Genomic DNA, 12042 nt, shown 5'->3' with positions numbered 1-12042 from the left:
CCAGAACTCTTTTGTGCAGTCAAGATAGAACTACATCGCTCTTTTAGGGTCCAGCCAATGCAGTTGTTCTTCTTAAGAGGAACGTAAAGGAGCATAAAAGGTTGGCAGGGTGTCAGATTGTCCCAAATGAAACAGGTCTATTTTCAAAAACAAGGGGGACCCAATAAGTACCTAGGGACCTCGGGCAAACAACTATTATGAAAAACAGTGGTCCATAGGATTAAATTTTTTACAAGAACAAATGGAAATATAGACTCCAATCAGTACTATATTGATTAGTTTTTTTCAGTGCCCAGCCGGGCCTGAAATTTTATTTCAAATATAAACAATTTTAAAAGACCATCAAGGAGGTCTAATGCGAAAGTTGATAGGGTACAAGCCTGTACCTATCCAGAGTACACTCGAGGGTGAGAAAGAAAGCAGAGAAAAGAGGGTAAAGAATATCAGGCAAAAAGAACATGGGAGCCAATTGTCCCTTGCATCAATAGCATATTCGCAAGGCAAGTTCAGACAAACAATTCATGTAACAGTATCAACACAATGGGAAAGTTACAGAACTGAAAAAAGTGTCGACGGCGTTTCGATCCCCGGCTTCTAGTGAACTGGGATCATCATCAGGACTTAAACAATGTATTGCCTGTATGTGCTGTTTCTTAAAAAACCTGTTGGAAATGAAAATTTACAGAAATGGGAAGAAAAGGAGAAAGGAAATTCTGTTTAAATACAGCACTAATTACAGGTACAATGCACATAGTATTCATTTTGTGTCATGCCAAGGTGATCATGTTGATGTCATTCAAGAGTCTTCCAGTGTTACAATCTCATGCTTTCCGAGAGGGTGCGAAGAGTTTAGGCTGAAGCCGACTCGATTTCTTACACCGTGAACGTTTCGACGCTATCGTGGTTGTGGCTACAAGTGTCGCTTTCAGGGGTGACGTGGTAGTGATGAGTCATGTGAAGTACATATTGTTTCGATCTTACTGTCTGATGCTTGGGTCTGTGACTAAGGTATCATCTTGTGATTGAGATTATTGTGACTACAACGTAAACATGCGTTACGTGAGCGTGGCGGGATTTTTTACGTGCCTAAAAATTGGCGATGATGGTAGTGAAAGAACACACCTTTTCGAAAGGTCTTCAGGAACCTCCTGTGAATCAAGGCGAGATGGTTGGGTGGCGGGCTGGTGCCTAAAGCGAAGGGTGATCAATTAGGCTTGTTTAAAGATAACCTGCGGCGTTAAGGAGGGGAGCAAGAAATATGTTTACCTCGGTTTCCTAATCCGGTGGGTTTAGGATTGTTGCAAAAAGCTGTTGTCCTGTATGGCATAATATCCCGCTTGGGACGAGTCAAGAATCATGTGGCGATACAGTGTATCCCGACCCCTTGGCAGTATGCACTCTAATTATTCTGAAAGCAAACAGGGTTGAGATTAGCAATGGGGAAGAAGGCAGTACGTGCCCATGGCAGGGAGGGAAGGGGGACCAGGAACCCTTACCTGAGCGCAGAGTCAATGCTCCTTCACTCGCGATGCGAGCAATGTGCGGGCGGTGTACACGATGGCAGTCCGCCGGCTTCACGCTAATACGGAAGTGAGCCCAAGCCCGACACCGCGTCAATTAGTAACCAGCGATGAGGGAGTGAGAGCGACAGGGGGCGGGGAGACTGTCCCGGTGGCGGCCATCTTGGAGTGGTATCGAACATGCGAACTACGTGATTGTGCTCGTGCTCATGCATTTAGGATTGTATCAGGAATACTATTGCACCTTAATGTACATGATTGAGGGATGACATTTAAAAACATTACATTGCGTTTCCATTAGACAAGTTCAGTCTCTGTTCGCAATAGTATAGAATTAAGAAGACGGGCAACGGCAGACATTAGAACACCTCATCCAACAAGGCAACAAACATTGGAATCATCAAAAGAGATCGTAATTGACTAGTAGTATCTGGAGTCTGTTTCAATTTAAAAAGTCTCACAAGTTACCATATAGTAATTTACAGCAATCCAGCCCAGTCCTCGGTGCGGTCCCATTTCTGTAAATTTTCATTTCCAACAGGTTTTTTAAGAAAAAGCACATACAGGCAATACATTGTTTAAGTCCTGATGATGATCCCAGTTCACTAGGAGCCGGGGATCGAAACGCCGTCGACACTTTTTTCAGTTCTGTAACTTTCCCATTGTGTTGATACTGTTACATGAATTGTTTGTCTGAACTTGCCTTGCGAATATGCTATTGATGCAAGGGACAATTGGCTCCCATGTTCTTTTTGCCTGATATTCTTTACCCTCTTTTCTCTGCTTTCTTTCTCACACTCGAGTGTACTCTGGATAGGTACAGGCTTGTACCCTATCAACTTTCGCATTAGACCTCCTTGATGGTCTTTTAAAATTGTTTATATTTGAAATAAAATTTCAGGCCCGGCTGGGCACTGAAAAAAACTAATCAATATAGTACGGATTGGAGTCTATATTTCCATTTGTTCTTGTAAAAAATGTAATCCTATGGACCACTGTTTTTCATAATAATACCAAATGAAACAGGGGCACCACTTTAGGCAAAAAATAAGCCCAGGTACAAAGCACCACATTATCTGGGAATATCATAGGGGGCTTGGAAGATGAAGCCTACAGCTCACTCTCTCTCCTGGCAGATGCTATTGACACTAGAAAGCAGCCGAAGGGGACAATTGTGGGGCGGCTCAATGGGAGCACACATGATATAAGTGAAAAACAGTTTCAGATCCCACTGATGCATTTTGAAGGGTGAAGGGAGAAACATATGCACAAGCCCTTTCAGGAACTTATTTACAATAAAGTACTTAAATAAAGAGGGTTGGTCAGGCAGCCACAGGAAAGTGGACAGAGCAGAAAGAACACTTGAGAGTTCCCAGAGTAGAGCCCTGCTGGGCAAGGCTAAGTATAAAGAGATGAATATCAGAAAGAAAGGCAGAAAGAGGGCCTGAGCAAAAGTGGCCTCACTTGTTTTCAGGTGTGTTTCACCAGTGTAAACTGATCCATGCGTTTTTAACACCTCCCCCCCTTGTTTTACAATTTCACAGAAGCAGTGGGTAATCCCAATCCAGCTCTGTCTCCAATACCTTTGGTTCGAGTTCGCGCTATATAAATCTGCATTAAAAAAAAACATTCACAAACACGCCAATGCTGCTACAGAATCCAGTTCACGAAAAGAAGCTGGTGAAACAAGGAGGGGCTAGAGTTCTTTCAGTCTCATCATTTTAGAAAAGTGCATTTTTAATATTATATTCAAAGAAGCCATGGTTGCTGCATTTTTATTTTATGCAACTAACAACCATCGACAAAGCCAATAGTTCTGGCTTGTTGTAGGTGTAATATTACTTGTGTTATATATCTGGATGCAATGACAGAAGAGGTAAAATACCAGTCTTGCGGCACACTATGCTAAGCACAGATTTTTAGCTTAGGTGCTTTAGGCTAACTCCTTAATTACATCAAACACCCCCTTTGGAGAGACCCCGCCCCTTTTTTTCATCCAGATTAAATCCCTGGAAACAACACCATGTCACAGTCACCTAATGGCATGGCACTGTGCATCATGCATGACTCATGACTTCTACTTTTTTAAACTGCCTATGTGCAGGGGCATAGTGAACCCTACCCCCACCCCTTGCTTTAGTAACTACAACAAGGATGACATTCTTGATGGGCCTCTTTTGTCTGCAACTCTGCAGACAAAGGATCGGCACATTTTTTATATGAAAAGGTGGGTGAGTGAGTTAGTGAAGGGATGGGTGGATGGCTGGATGGATTAGTGAAAGGGTGAATGGAAGAATGGGTGGATAATGAGCGAAAGGATGGATAGATGAGTGAGTGGATGGATGGATGAGAGAAAAGGTAAATAGATGGATGGAAGGTGGAAGGGTAGATGGATGGGTAAAAGGGTGGATGGATGAGTGGATGGATGGATGAGTGAAAGGGTGGGTTATGGGCGAGTGAATGGGTGGATGAATGAGTGAAATGATGGATGAGTGATAGGGTCAATGGATGGATTCATGAGTGGATGAGTAGAAGGATGGGTGGATGGATGGCTAAGTGAAAGGGTCAATGGAGAGAGAAATGGAGGATGAATGGATGACTGACAAGGTGAATGGGTGGAAGGATGTGACTGGGTGGATGGATGAGTAAGTGAAAGGATGGTTGTATGAGTGAAAGGGTAAATGGCTGGATGGATGAGTGGATGGATGGGTGGAAGAGTGGATGGATGAGTGTACGGATGGATAGGGTGAACGGGTGGATGGCTGGATGAGTGAAAGTGTGGATGGAGGGATGGATCAGTGAAATGATTGATGGAAGGATTACATGATGGATAGGTTTGCAAATGGATGAATATGTTTGGATATGGATGGGATTACTTATATACTACTGCACAAACTCCTCTGATGTGTCTGTAAAGCGTACCTTTTGTCCCTAAGTTTTGTCCTGAATTTTGACCTCCTGTCAGTCCTAAATTTGTGTCCTGAATTTTGACCCTTTGTCCTGAATTTTTACACTCACTGTCCTGAATTTGCACCCAAGCCAGTTGGTCACCCTAGGCTGGTCAAGTTCCCTTGTGGTCAATCGTGGCCCCTAACCTTCCTAAAAAAACAAACTGCTGGGTTTTTTCTTCAACCAATTGAATTAGTGAGTCAGTATTGCACTTGGTAACTATTTTGTTGAAAGAGATTTAGTCATCATTTATGGTTCTGATCCTGGCGAATCAGCAGCTCTTTCTATCTATGTTTTTTGGAAAGGCGATGTGCTTCCACCTTGAGCCCTTTGCTCTTTAATACCTATTTGACTCCTTTGATTTTTCAGCAAAAATAATAGCTTATTCCGATGGCACCCAGCTCCTATTTACCTGGAAGGACTCCGACTTGTCGACAGAAACTGCCCAGAAATCCCTCTCATCTGTGTTTCAGTGACTTACACATGCCCAACTGAAGTGCAACGAGGACAAGTCGGAGGTCCTTCTGTATGGTCAGTTTCCTCCTGCCTTTAGAGAAACCTTGTGGCCACAAGACTTCCCTCGACCCAACTCAGTGGGCGATCCAGCAAAGAACTTGGGGGTCTGATTTGGTGAAGACCTTCGCTTTTTGGTGCAAATTAAGAAACTCACCGGAGTTTGCTTTGGCACTCTTAAATCATTAAGAAGGTTCTTCCCCATGCTTCCAAGGCCAGCCAAGGAAATGGTCGCCCGTGCTCTCATTCTCTCCCGCATTGATTATGCCAATGCCTTGTACATTGGCATCCCTGTATATCTGTTAAAAAAATTGCAGACCATACAGAATGCCACGGCTAGACTTCTTTTTAACACCTCCGGAAGTTCAAGCGCAGGACAGCATTTACAAGATCTGCATTGGCTTCCTGTAGCTCACAGAGTGCAATTTTAAACTCTCACTCTGGCCCATAGAGCCCTGCACGGTCTTGGACCAATGTATATCAGGAAGCGTTTTGCTTTCTATGTCCCCAGCAGATCTTTGCGATCAGCCATGCAACGATGGATGGCAATCCCCTGATTCCGCAGGATACGGCTGGGGGGTCAGTTCTTCTCGGTCAAAGCAGCTACAGCATGGAACTCCCTTTCCTTAGAATTACGGTATATTCAGGACTTCAGATTTTTTTCAAAACAACTTAAAACCTTCCTTTTTAATCAGCCAACTTAAACACTTTGCTCCACTAGGCCATGGTAACTTTGCGCAGCAGGACACTCTTGAGTATTTGTGCGCAGTATAAATCCACTGTAACATAACATAACCCATGACTGTATCTTTACCTCCAGCAGTTTAACCAATTATCTTTCAGCAGGGGAAGTGCTTGATAAAAAAATTCTGGTGACCACACTCACCTAGCTGTGGTTTTTGCTTTGCCTGTGTTCAGTGTGTGCCACCTCCATTTGAACAATTGGCATCTTTCCAATAAAGACAATGGTTGTAGATTGGCCTTGAATCTCCTAGGGCGTGTTCCTCGAACATCTGATAAAAACTCAACTAATACATTTTTAGGTCGAGCCTGGGCAGCGCATGCACTGCTGCGAGGCATACAGTATTGGAGCATGCACTTGAAGCCCCGCCCACTCTCCGCCCATATTTTTCATTGGCTTGTGTCATTGACCTTTGTAAATGCTGACTTCTGATTCAGAAATAGGCTTGTTAGTCCCTCCTTAGTACCGCCTTGTCTTCACGTGTAACCTCCCATGAGGATTGCCCCTTTTACTTCAGTTGTTACACTGTACATATTATTTAGTTTAGAAGCACTATTTTCTCTTACTGCAGGCATGACATGGGCTGCTTCAGCTGGTTTTGAAAGCAGCGGGCACTCCATGCTTTAGCTTCAACAATGGTGCCCTGCTGACTGCTCAATATTATTCCTCCTCTCACAGCATGGCACCCCTTTCATATTATCAACACGGGCGCTGCACTTGAATCACCCATAATGTCCGCACTGCCATCCCACTAAGCTCTTCTATCACTTGCCACTGGGAGCTCCGCTTCCTTTCAAACATACGTGCTAGCGCACACGGGCCGGTCATTGGATCGCTATTCCCCCCTCAGCGCCAGATAAATTATGGGCAGGTTATGCAAAATGAGCGCTGCATTCCATTGAGGGCACAGAACAGCTCCCTCCCAAGCCTGTTTTTCCACAACTCTCTTTCTGCTGCCTGTACTCTGAGCCCCCAGCAGGACGAAAGCTCAGTCTCCCTCGGATTCCAGTATTCATGGAAGGGAGCATGTTCGGCCAAGTAATGCCCACCTTTCTGTCGCAGCTTTTAAACAAGCATTTGCAATGCAATAGGTCTCGCATTTACGCGAGTTTAAGCTATTGGCATTGTAAATGACAATTCCATTTATTTATGTTCTAAAAACTAAAAATATAAATAAAAGGCATTGTCATTTACAATGCCAATAGCTCAAACTCGCGTAAATGCTAGACCTATTGCACTGCAAATGCTTGTATTTATTACTTGTCTCTCCGGTGAGGCTAGTGAGGCCGACATTGCTTTCTCATACTGAACTATGCTCGCGGATTAAAAGCTCCCTTCTTAAGCCTGTAGGTCACTCAGATTGTAATATCCACAGGTGGTTGGACCCAGCCTGTTCCTTAGCTTACATGCGCTTACGGAAAGCTTTGTCTAAAAAAACACAAGAACATATCAGAAATCGGCAATTACAAAACTATTTAAAAGAAACTTTAAAAAAAGGGAAAAGCCTAGATAGTGCAACTGTCATCTGCTAACACCCGCATTTAAACAAAAAAAATATTCTGACATACAGTGAATTTAATTTAGGCCAGCAATGGGACTTCCAGACTTGGGGAGCACATCTGTGTCCCATTTTTCTAGCATTTATTGTCATATCTCTTCCGTGCAATTGATTCTAGGCAATCACTTAAACTCTCTGTGCCTCATTTATGAGTTTTTGCAGTATGGTAGTGCTGCAGGACTTCCTGCTGAGCTGACCAACGGCAAAAGAAAAGGGCAGGAAAGCGATGTATCTATGAGATACGGCGCAGCCCTGTCCTTTTCACCTGCGCCGGCGCACAATAGAGCTGCTGTGTCACCAATGCAGGCCCCTTTGCACCGTGGTGCAAGGGTGCCTGCGATGAAGGGATGATTGTTTTTGTGAAGGAAGGGAAAACCTTCCTGCACAAAAACAATCACAAGAGGCTTTTTCCTTTTTCTATGTGTACTACAGAGGTGTAAGTTTTTGACACTGCCTCAGATTTAAGATTTCTCGTAAATCTGTGACTGTGTCCAAATGCCATGGATGTTGCTGGGAACGCCCCCAGCAACACCCATTGCACGTCCCTAACGCAGAAAACCGTGAAAGGGGACAATATTTACGAGGCAGCATTAAGCCAAAAAAAGGTCTCACAGCATGGCGCCGCTTGGGCATGATGGTTCTCATTGCGTCAACCTTTATTTCCAACTTTGCACAATAGAGCGGTGCCTCAGTTTTCCCGAGCGGATGCCGGGTGAGGTGAGGTCTACCACCCACACAAAGCTGGGTGAGTATTAATCTTACTTCAATTTAGGTTTCTTTCCCATATATAAGTTAATGGTTTAGTAGATAGACCTGCAGTCTAGTTTTTCTGTGGGGTATAATATATAGAGATAATATTGCTCTATGTGTGTCCTGGGCACTGTTTGAGAGGCAAATGTAGAGTTTTTTGACGTATAAATCATTATTTTTGTATGTGGTTCTCTACTATGTTTTCTTATAGGTAAGGATCACAATATTCAACATCCCTGGACACATTGGGGCTTCAAGGTCCGGGTAGGATGTTTACATTCTTGTTATATACAAAAATTACACTCACACTTATTTATGGTGAAAATAAGAATTTTTGTGCAGTAGTATTTTCATTCTGATTTGGTCCTGAAGAAAGCCGGATAATACTTCCTCCTGGCTGAAACATGTCGACCGTCTTGCACAGCTTCACTGGGTAGTCATACTGTCAGACTACCAGGCGTAGTTTTTATGTTTGATACCAGAACAATACTCATTAAACGTATTTTTTGTTCCGGTAATCAATTTTAAATTTCACTCACTCTCATACACTGCACCTCATCAGCAACCAATTGAGAATAACCCTTGGATGGAGACAACAATTGGTATCCACAACTATACCGTCATATGATGGTCTGGATGTTGTTTGGATCCACAAACTAATCTCATATGAGGACACTCCGCCACCCTGGGTGGTCTGATGAGAATTTCTCAGCCACCGAGTATTCTCTCTGGTTAGCTTCTAGTCTCGTAGTTTGCCTACAATTCTGTTTCAGGACACACCAGTTCTTTCATGACCCAGATATTCCTTTCTGTAGTACATAGTTCCAAATAATAGGCCTTTGGAATATCGTGGTCGGTAAATATAGGCCTATTGACCCTCCTTTCACTGTGTCTTTTGGTAATTAGAGCAACTTCGTTTGCGGGTCATTCTCTAAGGACAATCTCTCTCTTTTTTGTCCTTTTGCTCACCTAGTTGATTTTTAAGGTGCGGCAACCCCGTGACCAGCTATGGCTGATTTTGCGGGACTGGCATTTGACGACGAGCTTCTGAATTCAATTTTGGCCGATAACCCGAGTATTCTAGAATCTCTACCTGAAGTGACAACCACAACTAAAAAAGATGATTGGGTAGCATTACTTAACCTTAAGAAAGCCCACTCACGTACATCCATACATGGCCTTATCATAGCAGAATACTTGAGAGGGAAGTGTGCCCCTAGTGGATTAATTGTCACCACAACTCCCAGACTGTTCTTAACTGACAAAAAATTTCTTCGGGACTGGTCTCTTATCGCCTGGCGATGCACGCGAGATTGGATTATTCTCATTATAACTACTGCTAAGAGGATAGCCGATGCCTTGTTGATAGAGATCCAGGTCCTAGAAGGCCAGATCAAAACCACCATCACTAACACAGTCTATAAAAACAGCTGGAGGAGAATAACAAAACCAACAAAGATCATAGAGAAAACATCCTGATCAATAAAATAGACAAATTTAAGAAAGACCTGGAGAAATTTTCCCTGGTGAAAGTTTACCCGTATACTGCCAACAACTGGGTGGCCTCTGAATTTAACACTAAAGGGAGACGATATGGGTCAAACTTTTAGAGTTCAGGATCAGATTCTAGTGACCTTGATGGCTCATCGACTCCACAGAGAGGAGCTGGGCCTCAACGTATATTCAACAAAAGAAGAGGTACACAAGGACAATATCAAAATCAGGGCCAGTGGTGGCCTCCGGGTCCGTGGGGATACCATCAACCACCGTATGGGCAACCCATGTTTCCACCTCAACCACATTTTTTCTCAGACCCGTCTTTTTTAGGAAGAGGTCGCGGCCGTGGCTACGGCAGGAGAAGAGGACAACAATCAGTACATTGGGAAACAGGAAGGCAGCTCAGCCCTCGACAAACACAGGGATGACCAGCAACTAACAGTCAATTAGAGCTCTCGTAGTCTAACAGTTGACAAAGAAAATGTCCTTGAAAAGGGACTGGGTTTTGTCCCCACTAATGAGGGAAATCCTTTTGAAACTAGATGTGACCTGGAGAAGTTTTTCAGAAAGGTCAGGCTACATTTTTTCTTCAAAGACAAGGCAGAGGACGTTGACCTTGAGAAAGACCGTCTGAACAACACAGGATTGCGGTTGAAATCTACATTCACCCCCTTTTCCCACCAGGTTCCATCTCAGGTGGCGAGTTTTGAAAAAGCAGTGACATATGACATCATGTCTCTACATGAAACGAAGCAGCGCTGCTTTCAAAATCTTTGTAAACAAGGGAAAAATGCCCTAATCACGCTATCCAAAGATCAATCAATCACCATCAAGCCAGCGGACAAAGGGGGAGCCACGGTTATCCTCAATACATCTAGCTATCGGGAAGAATGCCTCAGACAGTTGAGCAATAGGAATGCCTACCAGCCGCTTACCAGTGACCCTACAAACCGTCTCCTTACTGAAATCAAAACGATGGTCGATGAAGGTCTAGCGGAAGGGTGGATTACATCAGAGGAGGCAAAATTTCTAGTAACAACTAACCCGGTGATGCCGGGATTTTATTGCCTACCTAAGATACACAAAACAACGAGGCCACCCCCCGGACGCCCCATCATCTCAGGCATAGGTTCATTACTTGAACCTTTATCCACCTTTGTGGATTTTTTCTTGCGTCCAATGGTTAAAGAAATGCCTACATTTTTGAAAGATACTGCAGACGTACTAAGACTGCTACCTGAAATAGAATTTGATGCCTCTACTGACCTTTTGGTAAGTTTTGATATAGAGTCCCTCTATACCTGTATTCCACAGGAAGAAACTCTTGAGGCTATAAGACTACTCCTAGCCAGCAGGGATTTGAACAGCTTTACCCCCGTGAATTTTATCATGGAATGTGCCAGACTGGCCATGATGCAAAATTTCTTTAAATTTGAGGATCAGATATACCTATAGACATCCGGAACATCGATGGGGAGTGTTTTTGCCCCCAGCCTCGCCAACCTCTATGTTCATTTGTTTGAACAGAGCTGTGTACTTAACCATGGCAACCCTTTTTTTGGAAAGGTGTTGCTATGGAAACGGTACATAGATTATATTCTTATGGTTTGGCGAGGCACTCCATCAGAGGCAGGGATGTTCCACAGATGGCTCAACCAACAAAATCAGTTCCTCAACTTTACTGTGGAAATGAGCAAGGAACATCTTCCATTTCTTGGCATTCTAATTTATCCCAGAGATGGTAAACTTGAATGTGAGTTGTATAAGAAACCTATGTCAAGGAATTCCCTTCTAGTCTATAACAGTCATCACCCAGGATCTTTACGCACAAAACCTTCCAGTGGGGCAATTCCTCCGTATTCGGAGAAATTGTTCATCAAAACCGATGTTTGACAAACATGCTAAGGTACTGGCTACTCAATTGAAGAAACAACACTATCCAAGACATTTGGTCAAAAGAGCTTGGAAACGTGCCTCCAATAATAACCGGGAGGCACTTTTGGAACCACACTTGGATAAAGCACCTCTGGACAGGCTAACTTTTGTGAGCACATTTAGTGTGCTTTCCAACCACATTCAAAAGATAGTGCGGCGACATTGGGGGATCCTGAATATTGCACAAACTTCTATTCCCTCTCCTCTGTTTTCATTCAAGAGGGCACCATCTATCAGGGGGTAGACAGTCAAAATATCGAGTTGTTAATGTCGAAGTACCATATTATCGAGTCCTAAAAGTCGATGGTAAGAAATAACGACAACCAAAATATCGTTGTAGAAAATATCGATTCATGTGTGTGTCAATATTATCGAAGACATGAATTTCGAAATCAGTAATATCGATAGGCAAAAATATCGATATGTAAAAGTGATGTTTTAAAGTATGTTAAGTAATGATATAGTCAAATGTTGTCTATATATAAGGTAATTTATACATATAATTTCAATAATTTTAGTTATAAGTGTAGGAGCGGGATGTAGAGTTTATAGGGGATAAGGGTGGGTAGTGTTTTAAA

At 43.2% G+C, this 12042-nt stretch overlaps 1 protein-coding gene across 1 annotated transcript in view; it reads right to left on the bottom strand.

Moving 5' to 3' along the window:
- ADGB (androglobin) overlaps positions 1-12042 on the bottom strand; it is a 1363241-nt gene that overhangs the window by 578728 nt on the left and 772471 nt on the right. The window lies entirely within an intron of this gene.

Source organism: Lissotriton vulgaris, chromosome 6, assembly GCF_964263255.1.
Source record: "Lissotriton vulgaris chromosome 6, aLisVul1.2, whole genome shotgun sequence".
Classification (NCBI taxonomy): Eukaryota; Metazoa; Chordata; class Amphibia; order Caudata; family Salamandridae; genus Lissotriton; species Lissotriton vulgaris.
This window is presented reverse-complemented; position numbering and strand designations above follow the sequence as displayed.